Below are 21,845 nucleotides of genomic sequence, written 5' to 3'. Positions count from 1 at the left end.
GTGGAACAGTTCTACCCCCAGCCAACCATTGATGTGGATCTCCGGCGTCCAGTCAGTGCTGTACCTTTGTCTCCTATAGGATTGGGCGTCCAAAATAGCGGAGGAAAGTTCTGGATTCAACTTCCAGCCAAGGCCGTGGGCATATCACATGGAGTGCAGTACTTTGTTATCTCAAGAGACCACCTGTCGAACGCTGGGCTAACTGCACAACGGTTGTCGTTGCGCGAATGAAGTGGCACTTTATATCTGATTCCTACACCAGTCACAATGATGGAACCTAAGGCAATAGTGTGTTGCCGTGTATTTACATTTTTTGTGTCATCTCTTCTTTTGCCGCAAGTCTTATTTTCTTCGTGGAACATGGACAGTGAACAGTGGAGACCAGAAGAGAGTAGTAGCTTTTGAAATGTGGTGCTACAGAGGACTGCTGAAGATTAGACGGGCGGACCGGAAAAACAACGAAGAGGCACTAAATCGAATCCAGAAGAAGAGCTTAATCTACATCTACTTCTATCCGCTGCAAACCCATGTGAAGTGGTATTGTACCAGTTATTAGGGATTTTTCCCGTTCAGTTCACATATGGAGTAGGTGAAGAATGACTGTTGAAGTGCCTCTGTGCCTGGTGCAGTTAATCTAATCTTGTCCTCACGATGCCCATGGGTGCGATATGTATCGGGCTGTAGTATATCCTTCATTGAAAGCTGGTGCGTGAAACTTCGTAACTAAACTTTGTTAGGATACTTTGCGTCTTCCAGTTCAGTCGTTTCAACGTCTCTGTGACGCTGTCGTGTTGCCCTCCCCTGTAGATGTTCAGTATCCCCGGTTAGCTCGATTCGACATGGGTACAGAACATTTTATCAATAGTCTAAAATGGGCTGCACGAGTGATCTGCAGGCTACCTCCCTCGTAGACACTGCCTTTCCCTAGTATTCTATGAATGAACTGGAGCGTGGCACCTGCTTTTCCCACGACTGAAACTGTGTGATTTTCCCATTTCACATCCCTAAATATGTTACAACCACGTGTTTGTACGAGTTGGTCATGGCACAGCTGGATAGGTAGACAGGACTTATTGTCAGACACCAATGTAAAGTCGGTTCGGTAATGGAAGGGTATGAAGGTATTAAAAATTTTAGAAGCAGATTAATGTCTACAATAAACAGGTTGATGAGAACGTAGACTGCAGCAGTTACTCGGAGATGAAGAGTCTTGCACAGGATAGAGTAGCGTGGAGAGCTGCATCAAACCAGTCTGTGGACTGGTGATCGCAACAACAACAACAGCTCTTGACTCCATCAAGATACAGCTTATTGAGGGAAATTTTTTCATAGTGGTTCTTTTTTTAATAGGAAGTCCTCTTCGCAAGCGGCATTTATTTGAAATCTCTGCGATTTATCGATTTCTTGTGGCAAGAATGAAGCTCACAAAAAGCGATATTTATAGGTTTCCATACACTAGAGGACGGCGGAGGGGCTCCTAAAATGGCGAAGAATTCCTTTTATAGAGCCGGAGGCGTGATGAAATTATCCGCCTGGACACCTCTACTACACAATGTCAATTTTTAAAACAAATCAGTGGACAAACTGGGAAACGACAATCAGCTGGGAGTGGTTATTCGAGTACACGGCACTTCCACGCATTCACTAATTTTCCCGTTCTTAAAAAATTCAAAAGCACGAGATCGGATGATGAACACATAGCTCTGTTGAAGCTGGTCACCCAGTAAAATGCTTTTTCAGGAATGTTGGCTTGTGAAGTTTCCTTTAGTTACAAATTCCTGATACAGGATTTGGGCTGGGCATCATTAAAAGAAAGGCGTTTTTCGTTGCGGCGGAATCTTCTCACGAAATTCGAATCACCAACTTTCTCCTCCGAATGCGAAAATATTTTGTTGACACCGACCTATATAGGGAGAAACGATGACCAGATAAAATAAGGGAAATGAGAGCTCGCACGGAAAGATATAGGCGTTCATTCTTTCCGAGCGCTATACGAGATTGGGATAATAGAGAATTGTGAAGGTGGTTCGATGAACTCTCTGCCAGGCACTTAAATGTGATTTACAGAGTATCCATGTAGATATAGATGTAGATATGAAAGAAAGAGCCAACCACAAGTGCTGATTGCTATTAGGGAGATGAGCAACAGTAAATGAGTGGCCGAATTAGAAACCGAAATCAGCCTGTGCAAGACTGTTTCATCACTATGACTTCCAGGACGAAAAGAGCTAAGAACCAACTTGAAAACAATGTTGGTTTGTTTAGAGGGGACGAGAGGAGTAGCGTGTCAATATTTTATTCCCAGACGTAGCGGACTCAAGGAAAAGCAATTACCTTCCTCTATTGAAACGATTGCACGAGCCACAGCATCATGATTATCTACATGCATATCTAGATACATATTCTGCACAGCACGATATGGTGCATGGCGCAGAATACTGTCTACGTTCCTCTGAAGAGCCATAATTTCTCTTATATTGTTTTACCGGTTCCCACGCGGAATCAAAGCCGGCAGCAGTAGAATCGCTCTTCAGTCAGGTGGAAAAGCCCCTTCTCCAAATTTTCTCAATACTCTTTCTCAAAAAGAACGTCATTTACCCTCCGGCAGTCCCTTTTGAGTTCACAAATGCACTTCTAGCTGCGTGACTGTAAATTGCTTCCACGACCTCCCTTAATCCAAGATGGTGCGGGCGACAAGCACTGCAGGACTGTTCGAGTAAGGTCAAGAGAGGGTCGCACTAGTGCCCCTTACGCGGTCTCTTACGCATGAACCAGACCTCCCTAGTATTGTCCCAGTAAGGCATATTCGAGCATTCGCCTGCCCTACTACCGATGTTACGCGCTCGTTCTGCTTCATATCGGTTTGCTGCGTTACTCCTTACATATTTAGTCGACGACATTATGTCAAGCAGGGCACCACTAATGCTGTATTCGAACATTACAGGATTGTTTTTCCTTCTCACCCACATTAAGCTACATTTCTCTACATTTAGAGCAAGCTCCCATCATGACAACAAATATAAATTTCGTCCAAGTAATGTTCAATCCTCCTACAGTCACTCACCAACAGAAGCAGACAGCTGCCTACCCTGTCCGTCATATAATTTTTACACAGAAAACACACGCTTCCCCGGTGCATTATTGACGATACCCTTGTCTGTTGTGAACACTTGCCGTCGCGGGCTCCATCCTGGGATCTATAACTTAACAAGTCTTCGAGCCGCTCACATGCCTCAGAACCTGTTCCACATGCCCATTCCTTCGATAACAGCGTGCAGTATGGCACCGTGTCAAACGCTTTCCGGAAATCTAGAAATATGGAATCTGCCAGTTGCCGTTCATGCTTAGTTCGCAGTATACCATGCGAGAAAAGTGCAAGCTGGGTTTCGCTCGAGCGATGCTTCCTAAATCGTCGGTGATTTGTAGACATAAGCTTTTCTGTCTAATTGTCACCGTTAGAATGTCCTCAAGGATTCTGTAGCAAACAAATGTTAAGGCCCCTGCTCTATAACTTTGCGGCTCCTTCATGTTAATCTTTTATATACAGGAGTCACCTGTGGTTTTTTTTTTCACAGTTGCTTAGCACTTTACGTTCGGCGAGGGGAGAGTTCTCTCTATAAAATCGAATTCAGTTTTCACGACCTGCCGACTTATTTGTATCCCACTCTTTCGGTAGCTACTCATCGACAGGGATGCCTAATTCTATACTGTCCGTGTGGGAGTCTGTACGACAGTCGAATGACGGTAGCTCTGTACGATTCTGCTGTGGCGCGTCGCAAAAGCCGTCAGGCGCTGACGCCACCCTGCAACCACTGCCGTTGTGCTGGTTGCCAGCTCAGCCCCTGCGACTACACGACCTTCCGGTTCCGCCATTGGCAGCGCGACCTGCCGGGAAAAAGCGCAGATGGCGTGCAAGTCAGCAAGAGAGGTCGCACTTCTGCGAACCTTTTACTGCATCCGCTAACGACAAGTGCAGCCAGTCAGGAGGAAGTGCACCTCTGTCGTGAGGGTGTTTAGCGCCGCGCCCGCGCCGACCACAGCAGTCAACCTGAAGAAGCTGGAGACACTGCAGAATCGCATACTTCGGCTGGCCTTACACCTGCCTTACGACTTCCCGAGCGCACGTCTTCACAACATCGCGGAAGTACCACTGCTCCGTGACTTCTTCAAAACGACCGCCCGCACCTTTTACGAACGTGCTGGCCGGTCAGACAACAACCAAATCCGGACACTGGGCAGCAAACTGCCGCGCAGCATCACCACCAGGTGGCCACACCTGCTAGCTGCCTAGCTAGCACTGCAGAACTGTGCGGAAGAAAAAACCACGAAGGCAATCACCAAGTGAGGACGCATTACATCAGCATGCATGGGAGGCAAAGCATTAACTGCTACGAACTCCATCACACATCGGAGGACAAGTTATCTCCGTGAAGACCCACGCGAGACCACGGCAGTTACGACATAGTCAACCAAGAGAAGGAGCCTGCTGGCGGGCCTGTTGGTACTGTGTCAGACTCATCTAGCAACACTGTAGAAACTGCGAACTCGTACATACCGTAACTTAAGTGTTAGTCTGTTCCAGTGTCCTCTGTTCAAGGAGAGTTACGATTTAAACATTTGGTAGTCAAACTAGTGGAGAACGAACTCTGACTGTACAAGCTTCCGTTGTGTTGTTTCCTCACTGAAGACCTTCTCAAGTGCTTGCGTTTAGATGTGAACTTATATCCCTGTTAGAAGCTAATTACAAACTTTGTTACTTGTTTGTGACGGTCATCGAAGATCACTTGCATTGAACTATTGTGTTGTTAAATATACAGGATGGACAACATGCTCGTGCAAATCTGTCATAAGTGTTCTATGTCCAGGATACTTCATCCTGCAGGATAGTTTTCTAAACGCATTGATACCTGCATGAGGACAACACTCCCACTCACACAGCGCTCTCTACCGGGAAGTTTTCGATAAACGACAAACAAACATTTTCTAACTCATGCTATGTCCTCACTGTATGCTCCCATCATTTTTCTGTATTCTCTAGAAAGAAGAGGGACTCAACTGTAGAAAGCACGATGATGTGACGGTACATAACACAGCGTTGTACTGTTTAAAAAAACAATTTCCATCAACGTGTATTATTGACTAGATATCCAAGCACGTTTGAAGTAAAATTTGCGCTAAAATACGTATTAAGCACCTTCTTCATAAGGAGCTGACAATGAGGGGTGAGTCTTTGACAATACCATATACTCGTGCTGGCGGAACGTCGGAAAAGTCGTTCAAGCAAACGTCGGCCAAAGAATCCATGACGAAAGTTAAAACGGAGTGCGTCAATTAAGCAAATAAATTAGCCGCTGATTCGACAAATTTCAGTGCGCAAAAGTCCATCCATGGACATTTGACCATTACCGCATACACTCCAGTAAATCGGATGTTTTCAGATTATGAGGTAAATCATGAAATTTCCTGGCAGATTAAAACTGCGTGCCGGACCGAGACCCGAACTCGGGACCTTTGCCTTTCGCAGGCAAGTGCTCTACGAACTGAGCTACCCAAGCACGACCCACGCCCCGTCATCACAGCTTTAATTCCGCCAGTACCTCGTCTCCTACCTTATAAACTTCACAGAAGCTCTCCTGCGAACCTTGCAGAAGTAGCACTCCTGAAAGAAAGGATATTGCGGAGACGGCTTAGCCACAACCAGGGGGATGTTTCCAGAATGTGATTTTCACTCTGCAGCGGAGTGTGTGCTGATATCAAACTTCCTGGCAGATTAAAACTGTGTGCCGGACTGAGACTCGAACTAGGGACCTTTGCCTTTCTCGGGCAAGTGGTAGAGTACTTGCCCGCGAAGGCAAAGGTCCCGAGTTCGAGTCTCGGTCCGGCACACAGTTTTAATATGCCAGGAAGTTTCATATCAGCGCACACTGCGCTGTAGAGTGAAAATTTCACTCTAGGTAAATCACAATTAATGAATCATTGCCGACGAAAATATCCATGCCCGAGGCAGGATTCGAACCTGCGACCGTAGCGGTCGCGCGGTTCCAGACTGTAGCGCCTAGAACCGCTGGGCCACTCCGGCCGGCAAAGGAAATTTGTGTCCGTGTCATTTTCACAACGACATGTTACCGTTCACAACATGTCGTTACCACTTCACCACTGACTGCACAGCGTGTCGCATCGCAGAAGCAGCTGCTGAGATGCGAAGCGCAGCCGCTGGCGGCTCCCTCCACTCACCTCCCCAGCAGGAGTGTCCGTAGCTCAGGCACGACCCTGCAACACAAGGCAAACGGCACAGCGTCAGCACCAGCTGCATCGACAGTCCAGCAACTTAGCATCAAGTGACAAGAGCAACACCGCCTATCAAATCATGTAAATGGTCAGCACGTTGCCATAGTTTTCACTGAGCAGGCCTAATGTACTCTCACTACTGAGCTGTTTCTTATCACAGCGAGAGGTCACAGTTATGTTACGTGCAGCATAAAAATACCGTGATTAACCAGCTAACTAAAGTTTGAGAGTTTTCCTTTACTTTTTTTATTTTTTATTCAACATACCCCGCAAAATCTGACATTACATGTTAGAAGAATTTCGTAAAATGTTATCCACAGAATTTAGGGTCAACAACGATGAACCAACTCATGCGGCTTCATCAGGTGCCGTAATACCCAAATAAGAAATTAGAATATGTCAAAACTTAACAATCAACTTAAATATATCATTTGTATTGACCTGCGCAGATCTGCGTCTTCGAGACATTCCCAATAAAAAGGAACATTGAAGTTCCGACGTGACTACTATGTTTCAAAACACAATCTGTTAGCTGATTCATCGACTGTATGAGTTAGCAGTACAAATCTGTTAGGCTTCTAGCATACGTGCAGTCTTTAGGACATATGGTTTACACTAAGTATATGTTTTTCTCTGATTCTCAAATCCTATGCCCATAAGAAGCACAGGAACGTGTTGAAATTGTGAAAGACACAGGAACACTACTTCTAAATTCCCTTCTTTTGTATTTTTCAATAACTGCTGTTCCTAGGCTGCAGTTACTTCTGAAGAGTATTATCTCTTCACTATGAGTCTGTAATAACAACAAAATAACGGCAATCTTGCCTTCTCACAAACGACATTCATTTATACTACTGGCCATTAAAATTGTTACACCACGAAGATGGCGTGCTACAGACGCGAAATTTAATCGACAGGAAGAAGATGCTGTGATATGCAAATGATTAGGTTTTCAGAGCATACACACAAGGTTGGCGCCGGTGGCGACACCTACAACGTGATGACATGAGGAAAGTTTCCAACCGATTTCTCACACAAAAACAGCAGTTGACCGGCGTTGCCTGGTGAAACGTTGTTGTGATGCCTCGACTAAGGAGGCTGCTCGCGTTGGTCGAGATCCAATGACTGTTAGCAGAATATGGAATCGGTGGGTTCAGGAGGGTGATACGGAACGCCGTGCTTGATCCCAACGGCCTCATATCACTAGCAGTCGAGATGACAGGCATCTTATCCGCATGGCTGTAACGGATCGTGCAGCCACGTCTCGATTCCTGAGTCAACAGATGGGGACGTTTGCAAGACAACAACCATCTGCACGAACAGTTGGACGACGTTTGCAGCAGCATGGACTATCAGCTCGGAGACTACGGCTGCGGTTACCCGTGACGGTGCATCACAGACAGGAGCGCCTGCGAACCTAGGTGCATGAATGGCAAAACGCCAGTTTTTCGGATGAATCCAGGTTTTGTTTACAGGATCATGATGGTCGCACCCGTGTTTGGTGACATCGCGGTGAACGCACATTGGAAGCGTGTATTCGTCATCGCCATACTGGCGTATCACCCGGCGTGATGGTATGGGGTCTCATAGGTTACACGTCTCGATCATCTCTTGTTCACATTGACGGTACTTTGAACAATGGACGTTACATTTCAGATGCGTTACGACCCGTGGTTCTACCCTTCATTCGATCCCTGCGAAACCCTACATTTCAGCAGGATAATGCACGACCGCATGTTGCAGGTCCTGTACGGGCCATTCTGGATACAGAAAATGTTCGACTGCTGCCCTGGCCAGCACATTCCCCAGATCTCTCACCAATTGAAAATGTCTGGTCAATGGTGGCCGAGCAACTGACTCGTCACAATACGCCAGTCACTACTCTTGATGAACTGTGGTATCGGGTTGAAGCTGCATGGGCAGCTGTATCTGTACACGCCATCCAAGCTCTGTTTGACTCAATTATTACGGTCAGAGGTGGTTGTTCTGGGTACTGATTTCTCAGGATCTATGTACCCAAATTGAGTGAAAATGTATTCACATGTCAGTTCTAGTATAATATATTTGTCTAATGAATATCCGTTTATATCTTCATTTCTTCTTGGTGTAGCAATTTTAATGGCCAGTAGCGTAGCTTCACGTAGTGTTTTTAAAATGTTTAGGGGAGTTAGAAAGAAGCACATATATCAGCTACGAAGCTTCCCCTCTAGGAGCCCATGAATATTTTGACACTAGCGATTTTCAGGGACGGTGGTCAAACTGGCTTTTGATTGACATTGTTTCATAGATGTTGCTCAAAATATCGTCAGTTTACATTGCGCGCTACAGGCTGTCTAGCACGCTCTAAACAAGTACGTATTTCACGCACAGTGCCTGCAGCTTCAGCGAAACTGGCGACCAGCTCTCCTGGAGAGTCTGTCGGCGTCAAACGCCTCACCTCCGCCCACAGAAATCCATAGGTGTGGAACTGGAAGAACAGGACTACTGGCTCACCCCTCCCAATACAACAATCTGGCAAAACATTACACACAGTCGTATTACACAATATTTATTACACAATCAGATTCAGTCATTAAGAGACCATTGAATGAATGTCTAATAACGTGTGTGACAACTCATCGCTATCTGAATATAAAAGATGAGCACACGTAGCTTGCTTTAACGCCGTACCGAAGCACACAACGAAAACACCGTCACAGAAACGACAACAGCTTAGGTGCACAACAGATTATATGTGTTGCTTGTGGTTCACACAATCATAGAAAAGTTGTGGAGAAATTTTGGAAACTTAGAATCTAAATCGTGTCTGAGTAACACAGTTTTCTACTTCCACTTTATGATGCACGCAGTTCACGTACTACTGGCAGATAGCAAAATTCTCTAAAATGACGCTACTGTCACGGGGTAGCAAATTACTCGGAAGACTATTTGGAGGAAATGCAGCTCATATGGGCACTTCACGAATTCAAAGTCAACGAGACAAAAGACACCAAAAATTATAATCAAACAGGCAACACAGGTTGCTTGGCTGAACAAATATGTTTCAAGTTAGTCAGAATGGATTTTGGTATCACAAATCTGACACTTGCATTTCCCCAGAAAACAGCTACGTTGCACCAATCAGCACCAGATAGCCGCCTGGACTTTTCGTCGCCTGGAGACGAATAGTCCAGATACTTTTTTCTTGATTCTCAATTCCGAATTTTATAAAAGCTCCATATGAAAGTGACAACTGAGGGCTGTTGCGAATGTTGTGAACGAGAATACCCCTTATTTCACAAAAATAAAAAATAAAAAATAAAAAATAAAAAACAGGGGAACACAGCAGAAACTTGTCAGAATTTGCTCCATACCTCTTATTTGTTCATGGGCTTTGTATATGAGATGTGCCAACGATTGGCCAGCCTCTTCACGCCGACTGGAGTGAAACGACTTTCTCACGCTCGTCCGACGGCGCCATTGTAAGCCGTCCTTCGTCCTTTCATTTTCCAGACGGAAAAGACGAAGGCCTGATGCTCAGTTATTCTCTGGGAACCGCCATGGCGGCAAAGCGGTCCCTGGGGTCAGTGAGGACATGTGCCGACTCTAGCCAAGAAAAGCGTAGGGAGGGCCATGTCCCCACTTTCGCGAAAAATGCTCCTTTGGATGGTGGCCCCTCCTAATGAGACCCACTGACCACCTTGAAAATACACCAGGAGGTCAACCTCCCACCGAGAAATAAGCAAATCTTTCCTCCCACACAAACATGCGCAGGGCTTGCAATAAAGTAAGCACCGAATAGCAGGACAAAATGAAACAACATCGGCTAGTGGTATGTGGCAATCGTGTCACACAGTCAACCGGCACCAGTTGAAAGTGCTTCTGAGTTCTATGTACGGCAGCGCAAAGATGGTAGAAATGCTGCTCATCTTTGAAAAATGTAAGCGGAACAGTAACTGCAATTTACAGTATGGGTAAACGATACGTAGCAGCATCCTGCGTGTGTATCCATAGTTACAAGCCATCCATGATTTTACTGTGAAATGTTGGCCTCATTGCAGTGTAAACGTTTCGGCCAAGTTCCCATGTGATTGGGGCCTAATTTCACTGACGACCTCTGCTCAGGGGGATGTGTTGCACTCATCACGGGGCACAGGCATGTTTTGCTACTGACGTAAGATGATGTGTGATGTACCAGTATGGTTCCAAGACGGAAAGATGGCGCAGGGCCTGTAGTTTGGTCTGCAGCATCACCTGACCTATATCCTTCGGATTTTCCTGTCTGGTGCCATCTCAGAAATGAACAGCACTATCGTTCAAGAAGTGCAAGAGTGAACTGTATGGTATTTTCAAGATTTACGAGATGATCTGGGGGTGTTTGGAAGAAACTCCAGAGACTAGTGCAGGATTCCATCCATATCTGTGTATGATATGTCGAACACCTCTTTTAATGGTTACGCGTGTACAATAAAATTTATTTCCTGTTGAAGTAGGTTCATGGGTGATATCTAAGTCCAGTTAACTGGCTACTTGACTGAAAAGTTTACATTTCTATTAACTGGGACGATGCTTCATATTAAAGGTAGTGCCGGATTGTACCCATCTAATCGCAACTATCTTGGAAAAAGATTCTTTGCAGAGACATATTTATTGGAAAGCTTTTGCCTCTACGCTGCCTGACAGTAAAAGCGAAGCTCCCAGAACAGCAGGAGGAAACGAAATGAATCTTCGACGGTGAAGAGCGAATAACATGTTATTTCAGTGATTTCAAGACGAACCAGATTTAGAAAGAACTCTGGCATTGTGGGTATAGAGTTGCACCCCATCTGGCAAGAATGCTTGTGCTGACTGACAACAGTGGCCCTGTCTGCCTCTTCTGAGGCAAGCAGCGCCACTGTTGTTCTACCTGGTACTCGATAACCTGGACCCTAGCCCTGGGACGGATTTGACAGTCAATCTGGTCCCACATATGCTCTATTAGAGACAGATATGGGCATGCCGCTGGCCACTGGAGTACCTCACAGTTCACAGAGACAGGTGTCACGTGATGACAAGCATTGTCCTGCTGAAATATGACACCACGATGTTTTTGCGTGCTAGGTAAGACATGAAGACGGAGCTGATACCCCCTTGGTACACAAAACGGATTGGAACACTGTTACAGAAACAACATGCCAATTTTAAACGAATGTAGAATCTTCAACATTGGCAATCTTTTACAGTTGCTCGAAATTTAGCTTGGACTTCAACGCGAGATGCTCTACTGGCCATTAAAATTAATACACCACGAAGATGACGTCCTATAGACGCGAAATTTAACCGACAGGAAGGAGATGCTGTGATATGCAAATGATTGGCTTTTCAGAGCATTCACACAAGGTTGGCCCCGGTGGCGACACCTATGACGTGCTGACATCAGGAAAGTTTCCAACCGATTTCTCATACACAAACAGCAGTTGACCGGCGTTGCCTGGTGAAACGTTGTTGTGATGCACCGTTTAAGGAGGAGAAATTCGTACCATCACATTTCAGACTTTGATAAAGGTCGGATTGCAGCCTATCGCTATTGCGGTTTATACACTCCTGGAAATGGAAAAAAGAACACGTTGACACCGGTGTGTCAGACCCACCATACTTGCTCCGGACACTGCGAGAGGGCTGTACAAGCAATGATCACACGCACGGCACAGCGGGCACACCAGGAACCGCGGTGTTGGCCGTCGAATGGCGCTAGCTGCGCAGCATTTGTGCACCGCCGCCGTCAGTGTCAGCCAGTTTGCCGTGGCATACGGAGCTCCATCGCAGTCTTTAACACTGGTAGCATGCCGCGACAGCGTGGACGTGAACCGTATGTGCAGTTGACGGACTTTGAGCGAGGGCGTATAGTGGGCATGCGGGAGGCCGGGTGGACGTACCGCCGAATTGCTCAACACGTGGGGCGTGAGGTCTCCACAGTACATCGATGTTGTCGCCAGTGGTCGGCGGAAGGTGCACGTGCCCGTCGACCTGGGACCGGACCGCAGCGACGCACGGATGCACACCAAGACCGTAGGATCCTACGCAGTGCCGTAGGGGACCGCACCGCCACTTCCCAGCAAATTAGGGACACTGTTGCTCCTGGGGTATCGGCGAGGACCATTCGCAACCGTCTCCATGAAGCTGGGCTACGGTCCCGCACACCGTTAGGCCGTCTTCCGCTCACGCCCCAACATCGTGCAGCCCGCCTCCAGTGGTGTCGCGACAGGCGTGAATGGAGGGACGAATGGAGACGTGTCGTCTTCAGCGTGAGAGTCGCTTCTGCCTTGGTGCCAATGATGGTCGTATGCGTGTTTGGCGCCGTGCAGGTGAGCGCCACAATCAGGACTGCATACGACCGAGGCACACAGGGCCAACACCCGGCATCATGGTGTGGGGAGCGATCTCCTACACTGGCCGTACACCGCTGGTGATCGTCGAGGGGACACTGAATAGTGCACGGTACATCCAAACCGTCATCGAACCCATCGTTCTACCATTCCTAGACCGGCAATGGAACTTGCTGTTCCAACAGGACAATGCACGTCCGCATGTATCCCGTGCCACCCAATGTGCTCTAGAAGGTGTAAGTCAACTACCCTGGCCAGCAAGATCTCCGGATCTGTCCCCCATTGAGCATGTTTGGGACTGGATGAAGCGTCGTCTCACGCGGTCTGCACGTCCAGCACGAACGCTGGTCCAACTGAGGCGCCAGGTGGAAATGGCATGGCAAGCCGCTCCACAGGACTACATCCAGCATCTCTACGATCGTCTCCATGGGAGAATAGCAGCCTGCATTGCTGCGAAAGGTGGATATACACTGTACTAGTGCCGACATTGTGCATGCTCTGTTGCCTGTGTCTATGTGCCTGTGGTTCTGTCAGTGTGATCATGTGATGTATCTGACCCCAGGAATGTGTCAATAAAGTTTCCCCTTCCTGGGACAATGAATTCACGGTGTTCTTATTTCAATTTCCAGGAGTGTAGTATCGCGACATTGCTGCTGGCGTTCGTCGAGATCCAATGACTGTTAGCAGAATATGGATTCGGTGGCTTCAGGAGTGTAACACGGAACGCCGCGCTGGATCCCAACGGCCTCATATCACTGGCAGTCGAGATGACAGGCATCTTATCCGCATCGCTGTAACGGATCGTGCAGCCACGTCTCGATCCCTGAGTCAACAGATGGGGACGTATGCAAGACAACAACCATTTGCACGAACAGTTCGACCACGTTTACAGCAGCATGGACTATCAGCTCGGAGACCACGGCTGCGGTTACCCTTGACGCTGCATCACAGCCAGGAGCGCCTGCGATGGTGTACTCAACGACGAACCTGAGTGAACGAAGGGCGAAACGTCATTTTTTCGCATGAATCCAGGTTCTGTTCACAGGATCATGATGGTCGCATCCGTGTTTGGCGACATCGCGGTGAACGCACATTGGAAGCGTGTATTCGTCATCGCCTTACTGTCGTATCACACGGCGTGATGGTTACACGTCTCGGTCACCTCTTGTTCGCATTGACGGCACTTTGAACAGTGGACGTTACATTTCAGATGTGTTACGACCCGTGGCTCTACCCTTCATTAGATCCCTGCGAAACCCTACATTTCAGCAGCGTAATGCACGACCGCATGTTGCAGGTCCTGTATGGGCCTTTCTGGATACAGAAAATGTTCGACTGCTGCACTGGCCAGCACATCCTCCAGGTCTCTCACCAATTGAAAAGTCTGGTCAATGGTGGCCGAGCAACTGGCTCGTCACAATACGCCAGTCACTATTCTTGATGAGCCGGCCGGGGTGGCCAAGCGGTTAAAGGCGCTACAGTCTGGAACCGCACGGCCGCTACGGTCGCAGGTTCGAATCCTGCCTCGGGCATGGATGTGTGTGATGTCCTTAGGTTAGTTAGGTTTAAATAGTTCTAAGTTCTAGGGGACTGATGACCTTAGAAGTTAAGTCCCATAGTGCTCAGAACCATTTGAACCATATTCTTGATGAACTGTGGTATAATGTTGAAGCTGTACGGGCAGCTGTACCTGTACACGCCATCCGTGCTCTGTTTGACTCAATGCCCAGGCGTATCAAGGCCGTTATTGCGGCCAGAGGTGGCTGTTCTGGGTAATGATTTCTCAAGATCTATGCACCCAAATTGGGTGAAAATGTAATCACATATCAGTCCTAGTATAATATATTTGTCCAATGAATACACAATTATCATCTCCATTTCTTCTTGGTGTAGCAATTTTAATGGCCAGTAGTGTAGTTTCCACAAGAAACTTTGTTTCGACACCTGGCAGAAAATTCAGAGACATTCTGGTCGTATGTGAAGTATGCTGGCGGGAAGACACAAACAATGCCCTCTGGGCTATAGCAATGGAGATACTATCGAAGACAGTGCTCCCAAAGCAGAGTTACTACACACAACCTTCCGAATTGCCTTCACAAAAAAAAAGACGAAGAAAATACAGTATTCCAGAATTCGAGTGATTAACTAAGATGTAAATGATCTCGTAATAGTAAAGCAACTTAAAATCTATAAAGCCAAGTCTTCCGGTCAAGATTGTATACCACTTAGGTTTCTTTCAGAGTATGCTGGTGCAATAGCTCCATACAAAAGCTTGCTCGACAAAACATCAGTACCCAAAGAATGGTAAGTTGCACAGATCAAACTAATATTCATGCAAGATAGGAGGAGTAATGCACTAAATTAAAGGCCCATATAATTAACGTCGACATGCAGCAGGATTTTGGAACATAAATTGTGTTCGAATATTATTAAGTGCCTCGAAGAAAACGGTCTCTATACACACGAACTGTTGAGTGCTATTGAGATGGGATTTCAAACTGATTCCATGTTTCTAGATTTCTAAAAGAATTCTGACACTATACCACACAAGCGGCTTGTAGTGAAACTGCGTACTTATGGAATATCATCTCAGTTATGTGACTGGATTCTTGATTTCCTGTCAGAGAGGTCACAGTTCGTAGTAGTTGACGGGAAGTGTTACAGGCCATTTGCTGTTTCTTAACTATATAAACGTTTTGGGAGACAATCTGAGCAGTCGTCTTAGGTTGTTTGCAGATGAAGCTGTCGTTAATCGACTAGTAAAGTCATCAGAAGATCTAAACAAATTGCAAAACGATTTAGAAAAGATATCTGTATGTTGTGAAAAGTGGCGATTGACTCTAAAGAAGGAAAAGTGTGAGGTCATCTGCATGAGTGCTAAGAGGAATCCGCTAAACGTCGGTTGCATGATAAATCAGTCTAATCTAAAAGCCGTAAATTCAACTAGATACCTAGAGTATTACAATAACGAACAACTTAAGTTGGAAGGAACACACAGAAAATGTTGTGGGGAAGGCTAACCAAAGACTGCGTTTTATTGGCAGGACACTTAGAAAATGTAACAGATCTACTAAGGAGACTGCCTACAGTACGCTTGTCCGTCCTCTCTTAGAATGCTGCTGCGCGGTGTAGGCTTCTTACCAGATAGGATTGACGGAGTTCATCGAAAAAGTTTAAGAAGGGCAGCGCGTTTTGTATTATCGCGAAAAAGGGGAAAGACTGCCACGGACATGATGCAGGATTTGGGATGGGCACCGTTAAAACACAGGCGTTTTTCGTTAAGACGGAATCTTTTCACGAAACTCCAATCACCAACTTTCTCCTCCGAATGAGAAAATATTTTGTTGACGCCGACCTACATAGGGAGAAATGTTCATCACAATTAAATAAGGGAAATCAGAGCTCGCATGGGAAGATTCAGGGGTTCGTTTTTACCGCGAATTATTCGAGAGCGGAATAACAGAGAATTATTGTGGAGCTGGTTCGACGAACCCTGTGCCGGGCACGTAAGGTTGGGGGGGGGGAGGGGGGGGGGGAGAGGCGTAGGACGTCAAACGGGCCGACTTGGAGCAGGAGAGAGCACCACAGGATATTTTAATTTCCACTGTCTATACTTTTACAAATAAATTCATAAAACTTTGTCAGCGTGACAGGAAGGATTCAGGATTCATACTTGTAGGAGTGGAAGGTCAAAAGTATAACAAAGTATTTTTTTTACATGTGAAATTTAATCGTCTTTTTACTTATTATTGGCTGCATTTGATGATGTAGGTACATTTTTCCTTATAAGTAAGAGAGATTATGCGATGAATTTTGCACAGCATACAAACCATACTTACAGGTTTATGAAACTCTAGAATTTATTTAATTTATGAAGAAATGAATGGCCTGTTACATTTCAAACTTTATGTTTAGAAAACACTCGAATTTTATAGTTAATTAACTCAATTTTTACCACAGTTTTTAACAGATTTGGAAAATTCTAGAGTTTCATACGTCAGTAAGTATGCTGTGCAAAATTCATCGATGAATCGTATGAAGAAAAGTGTACCTATAGCAACAATGCAGCCAATAATAGGTGAAAAATGATGAAATTTATTTTGTTACGTTTTTGAACTTCCATTGCTATGAGTGTGAATCCTGAATCCTTCCTGGTCATTATGACAAAGTTTTACGAATTTGTTTGTAAAAGTATAGACAGTGGAAATTAAAATGTCCTGTGGTGCCTCTCCTGCTCCAAGTCGGCCCGTCTGACGTCCTACCCTTCCTTAAGTATGGTTTGCAGAGTATCCATGTAGATGTGGATGAGGTCGCAGGAGGTTCGTGATGTACCGTTGCGCCGTCAGACATTCTTCAGTTACCGCCAGCCACGGTCGGAAGTCAAAACCGACGGTTCGGCGCACCGCGACGCCAAGAGTAACACCGCTACGATTCTCCGAAACTTTAGAGGAATGGGACCTCTCCCCACACAAGTACAAAACTCGCCGGCGATAGTTATCGCGGGTCGTTCAGAGTCGCGGTTCATCCCTGAACACAGTGCGGCGCCACTGATCTGCAGTCCGCGCATCCCGATCGCGACACCAGTCCAAACGGAGCCGTTTATGTTGCGGAGTTAACGGCAGCCCACGCATGGGGCGTTATGTGCCTAGTCCGGACGCTGTTAATCTCCGACCAGTGGTTGGTTGGTTTAAAAAGGGGGGGGGGGGAGGGGAAGGGACCAAACTGCTAGGTTATGGGTCCCTTGTTACTATTAAAACAACCCAACAAGGAAAGGAATAAAACAAACGAGACGTACAGCACGAAACGGGGAGAAAGGAAAAACCACGGGAATGACAAAGGGCAGCAAACATTACGGTGGACAAAACAGGACAAGAAAACCACAAAGAGAGGCAAGAAACAGGTAGAGGGCATTAAAAGAAGAGAGCAGATGACCGTGGCTGGCTGACCACGAGAATAAAAAGGATAAATTAGCCACTCTGCGTCACGTTAAAACCTCCACCCTACAAGCACAATGGTGGAGAACACAGAGGGACGAAGGACAAGCGCTAAAACTGAGATAGAATGATAAAACCCACCCTCGCGTATAAAACTGAATCAGCCAATCAGGCGTTGTTAACTAAAATTAACGGTAACGTGTCCGGCAACCGAAGATTATGTCGCAGGCCAGCCAAAGCAGGACAACGCAAACGAATATGGGCCACTGTCAGCCGGGCGCCGCACAGGCACTGAGGTGTGTCTTCACGGCGCAGGAGGCAGCCGTGGGTCGCCCAAGCGTGGCCATTGCAGGAGCCGGCAGAGAACCACAGACTGCCTGCGAGAGGCACATTCATACCCTCCTTAATGGCACGCAGTTTGTTGTGGGAACCGAGGTTATGCCATTCCGTCTCCCAAAGCCGAAAATCCTTGCGGTGTAATCCTGAACACAGGTCAGCCTCAGAGATGCCCGTCTACAGAAGAGGTTCCCGCGTAGCATGTTTGGCCAGCCTGTCAGCAAGTTCGTTGCCTGGGATTAAGACGTGTCCTGGCGTCCAGACACTGGACGACTGGACGGTTCCACGGCACAGACGACTCCTCGATGGTCACTACCAAAGGATGGCGAGGGTAACACTGGTCGATAGCTTGTAGGCTGCTCAAGGAGTCAGTACACAGGAGAAACTACTCGCCAGAACATCAACGGATCTGCTCAAGAGCACGAGATACGGCCACCAGCTCTGCAGTGAAAGCGCTGCAGGCATTCTGCAAGGAGCGCTGTGAGCATAGGCAAAGCCGAGGTGACCATCAGACATCGAGCCGTCGGTGTAAACCACTTCAGAACCCCGGGACGCGTCAATAACTCAGAAGAAACGACAGCGGAGAGCCTTCGGAGGAAGTGAGTCGTTAAGGCCATGCGAAAGGCCGAAACGAAGCTGCGGCCTAGTGTGCAGGAAGGCACAGAAGGTTGGAAGGAGGGGTTGACACGTGCCTGGCGCACAATGCAGCCGTCCCTCCTTTGGTGGTCAGACGTGGTCGCCCTGAACCATTACTACAACAATGCCCGCCCTCACTTTCCTATGCAGTCCAACATCAGGCCACTGTAACTTCCGAATGTGCCACAACTCTGTATATACCACGATTCGACCAGCTGGCAAAGTGGAGACTCACAATGAGACCCTCTTCAAACTGTGTGACATGCTGATAACGTCGACCCCGTGGCGTCTCCATGTTCCTGCCTCACGCTGTTCACGCCCCCTTGCATTAGCTACCAGGCCTGGTAACAGTCTTAAACACGCTCTGATAGCGTGCACATGTACGAAGTTACTCTACATGTAGCCATATCTTCTACGTCATATACTTTTTATGTCGGGCAGGCTAGTATTGTACACTTTTATCAGCAGTAGTTTTCGCTGTTAGCTGTGCTACACCCGAATAGGAATTTGACAGAGCGCTGAAAGACTTAAGTCGGAACAAGGCCCAGGTAGTAGACAGCATTCCATTAGAACTACTGATAGCCTTGGGAGAGCCAGCCCTGACAAAACTCTTTCGTCTGGTGAGCAAAGAAGGATGAGACAAGCGAAACACACTCAGAGTTCAAGAACAGTATAATAATTCCAATCCCAAAGAAAGCAGATGTTGACAGATGTGAAAATCACAGAACTATCAGTTTAATAAGTCACGGTTGCAAAATACTAACACGAATTCTTTACACACGAATGGAAAAACTGGTAGAAGCTGACCACGGGGAAGATCAGTTTGGATTCCGTAGAAATTTTGGAACACGCGAGGCAATATAGACACTACGACTTACCTAAGAAGACAAGATAAGGAAAGCCAACCCTACGTGTCTAGCATTTGTAGACTTAGAGAAACCTTTTGACAATGTTGACTGGAATACACTCTTTCAAATTCTGAAGGTGGCAGGGGTAAAATAGAAGGAGTGAAAGACTATTTACAATTTGTACAGAAACCATATGGCAGTTGTAAGAGCCGAGGGGCATGATAGAGAAGCAGTGCTTGGGAATGGAGTGAGACAAGGTTGTAGCCTATCCCCAATGTTATTCAATCTGTATATTGAGCAAGCAGTAAAGGAAACAAAAGAAAAGTTGGAGTAGGAATTAAAATACACGGATAAAAAATAAAAACGCTGATTTTTGGCGATGACATTGTAATTCTGTCAGAGAAAGCAAAGGACTTGGAAGAGCAGTTGAACGGAAGCGTCTTGAAAGGAGGATATAAGATGAACATCAAGAAAAGGAAAGCGAGAATAATGGAATGTAGTCGAAATGAATCATGTGATGCCGAGGGAATTAGATTAGGAAATGAGACACTGAAAGTAGTAAATGAGTTTTGCTATTTGGGGAGCAAAATAACTGATGATGGTCAAAGTAGGGATGATATAAAGTGTAGACTGGCAATGGCAAGGAAAGCGTTTCTGAACAAGAGAAGTTTGTTAACATCAAGTGTAAATTTAAATGTGAGGAAGTCTCTTGTCAAAGTGTATGGAGTGTAGCCATGCATGGAAGTGAAACATGGAAGATAAATAGTCTAGACAAGAAGAGAATAGAAGCTTTCGAAATGTGGTGCTACAGAAGAATGCTGAAGATTAGAGAGGTGGATCACGTAAGTAATGTGGAGCTACTGAACAGAATTGGGGAGAAGAGAAATTAGTGTCCAAGTTGACAAGAAGGAGGGATCGGTTGGTAGGACACGTGCTGAGGCATCAAGGGATCACCAGTTTAGTACTGGAGGGTAAAAATCACAGAGGAAGACCAAGAGATGAATACACTAAACAGATTCAGAAGGATGTAGGTTGCAGCAGTTACTCGGAGATGAAGAAGAATGTAGGTTCAGAACTTATTCGGAGATGAAGAGGCTCGCATAGGATAAGGTAGCACGGACAGCTGCATCAAACCCGTCTGTGTACTGAAAACCACAACAGACCCTGAATAGATGAAGTATAACAAAAAAAGACTGACAAAATTTGAGACGTGTTTTTCGTACTGCAGAAAAGTTCATCGCCGCTTGGAGTGTGTCGTGAAAGTCGTTTGAGATGTATTGCGAGTGGAAGTGTCAGCGCGCCAGTGAATTTAGCCGAGGGAGACCGGACCACTTGCGGACGCACAAGTGGAAAGCGAGTGGACGGAGCGAGGGCCCACGCATTTTCGTTATGAGAAACGTACGCCGGCAGATACGAGGAACGTGTCTGTGGTGGAGGGGAGGCGACGCTGGGGAGGACTCGAGCAGGCGTGGGCGCGCTAAGTGGGTGGGTGGCGGGGGCGACGCACGGCACACACGTCGCAGGCGCAAGAAGCGCTAATGGCCGCCAGAGCCGCACACACGCCGACGCGTCACGCCGGCTTCTTGCGGCTGGCTAATGCCCGCGGCAGCCCCTGCACTGCCCGGGACGCCGCGCCATTAAGACGGCCCCATATGCTCGCCCTCTGATCTGTGTCTCGCCGGAGCTGAGTGCTGCCCACGCACACACACACACAGGCGTGTCCGCTGTTTGCGTGCCGTGCCGTCCGTCACCCGGAGCTCCCCGAGTGCAGAAGTCACCCTCCGCCACTCACTCCGCCGTAATCCAATAAACGCCGCTGCACATAAGCGCTCCCCTGGACCTTCGCAGCTCCGTTGTAACCGCTATAACCTTTCTCCTAACCACGCTCAGTACCTGGCTGGCTATAGTGTTTGTCGTCATGCTATTCAGTCCGAAGACTGCTTTGATGCAGCTCTCCCTTATGCCCCAAGACGTTTCCTATCAATCGATCCCTCCTTTTAATCAACTTGTACCATAAACGAAGATCTTGATGCAATAATTTACCAACAGACGGATGTATTGCAGAAATTTATTTTATTTTATGAACTTCTATGTGCTACCAGTTTTGCCATTACACTGATGCGATCTTCAGGCCCTACTCGTCATAGTCGTACAACTGTTAACACGGACGAAGCCATATAACTGGATCCATGAATCTATCGTCATGCAACAGCTCTTGGTGGCCAGGGGAAATGGATCAACGAGGACATAAACGAAGACTTATGTACGAGGGTCGTTCAATAAGTTCAAAAATGGTTCAAATGGCTCTGAGCACTATGGGACTTAACTACTGTGGTCATCAGTCCCCTAGAACTTAGAACTACTTAAACCTAACTAACCTAAGGACATGACACACATCCATGCCCGAGGCAGGATTCGAACCTGCGACCGTAGCAGTCGCACGGTTCCTGACTGCGCGC

The 21,845-nt window shown here is 46.8% G+C and overlaps 1 long non-coding RNA gene across 1 annotated transcript in view; it reads right to left on the bottom strand.

Annotated features, from left to right (window-relative positions):
- Positions 1 to 21,845, bottom strand: part of LOC126215369 (uncharacterized) — a 356,401-nt gene that overhangs the window by 140,891 nt on the left and 193,665 nt on the right. Inside the window, exon 2 of the long non-coding RNA XR_007542130.1 lies at positions 6,235 to 6,270. This is a non-coding gene — a long non-coding RNA (uncharacterized LOC126215369). The remainder of the gene's footprint in view (positions 1 to 6,234; positions 6,271 to 21,845) is intronic.

Source organism: Schistocerca nitens, chromosome 12, assembly GCF_023898315.1.
Source record: "Schistocerca nitens isolate TAMUIC-IGC-003100 chromosome 12, iqSchNite1.1, whole genome shotgun sequence".
Classification (NCBI taxonomy): domain Eukaryota; kingdom Metazoa; phylum Arthropoda; class Insecta; order Orthoptera; family Acrididae; genus Schistocerca; species Schistocerca nitens.
The sequence above is the reverse complement of the archived record's forward strand: the minus strand, read 5'-3'. Positions and strand labels throughout refer to the sequence as shown.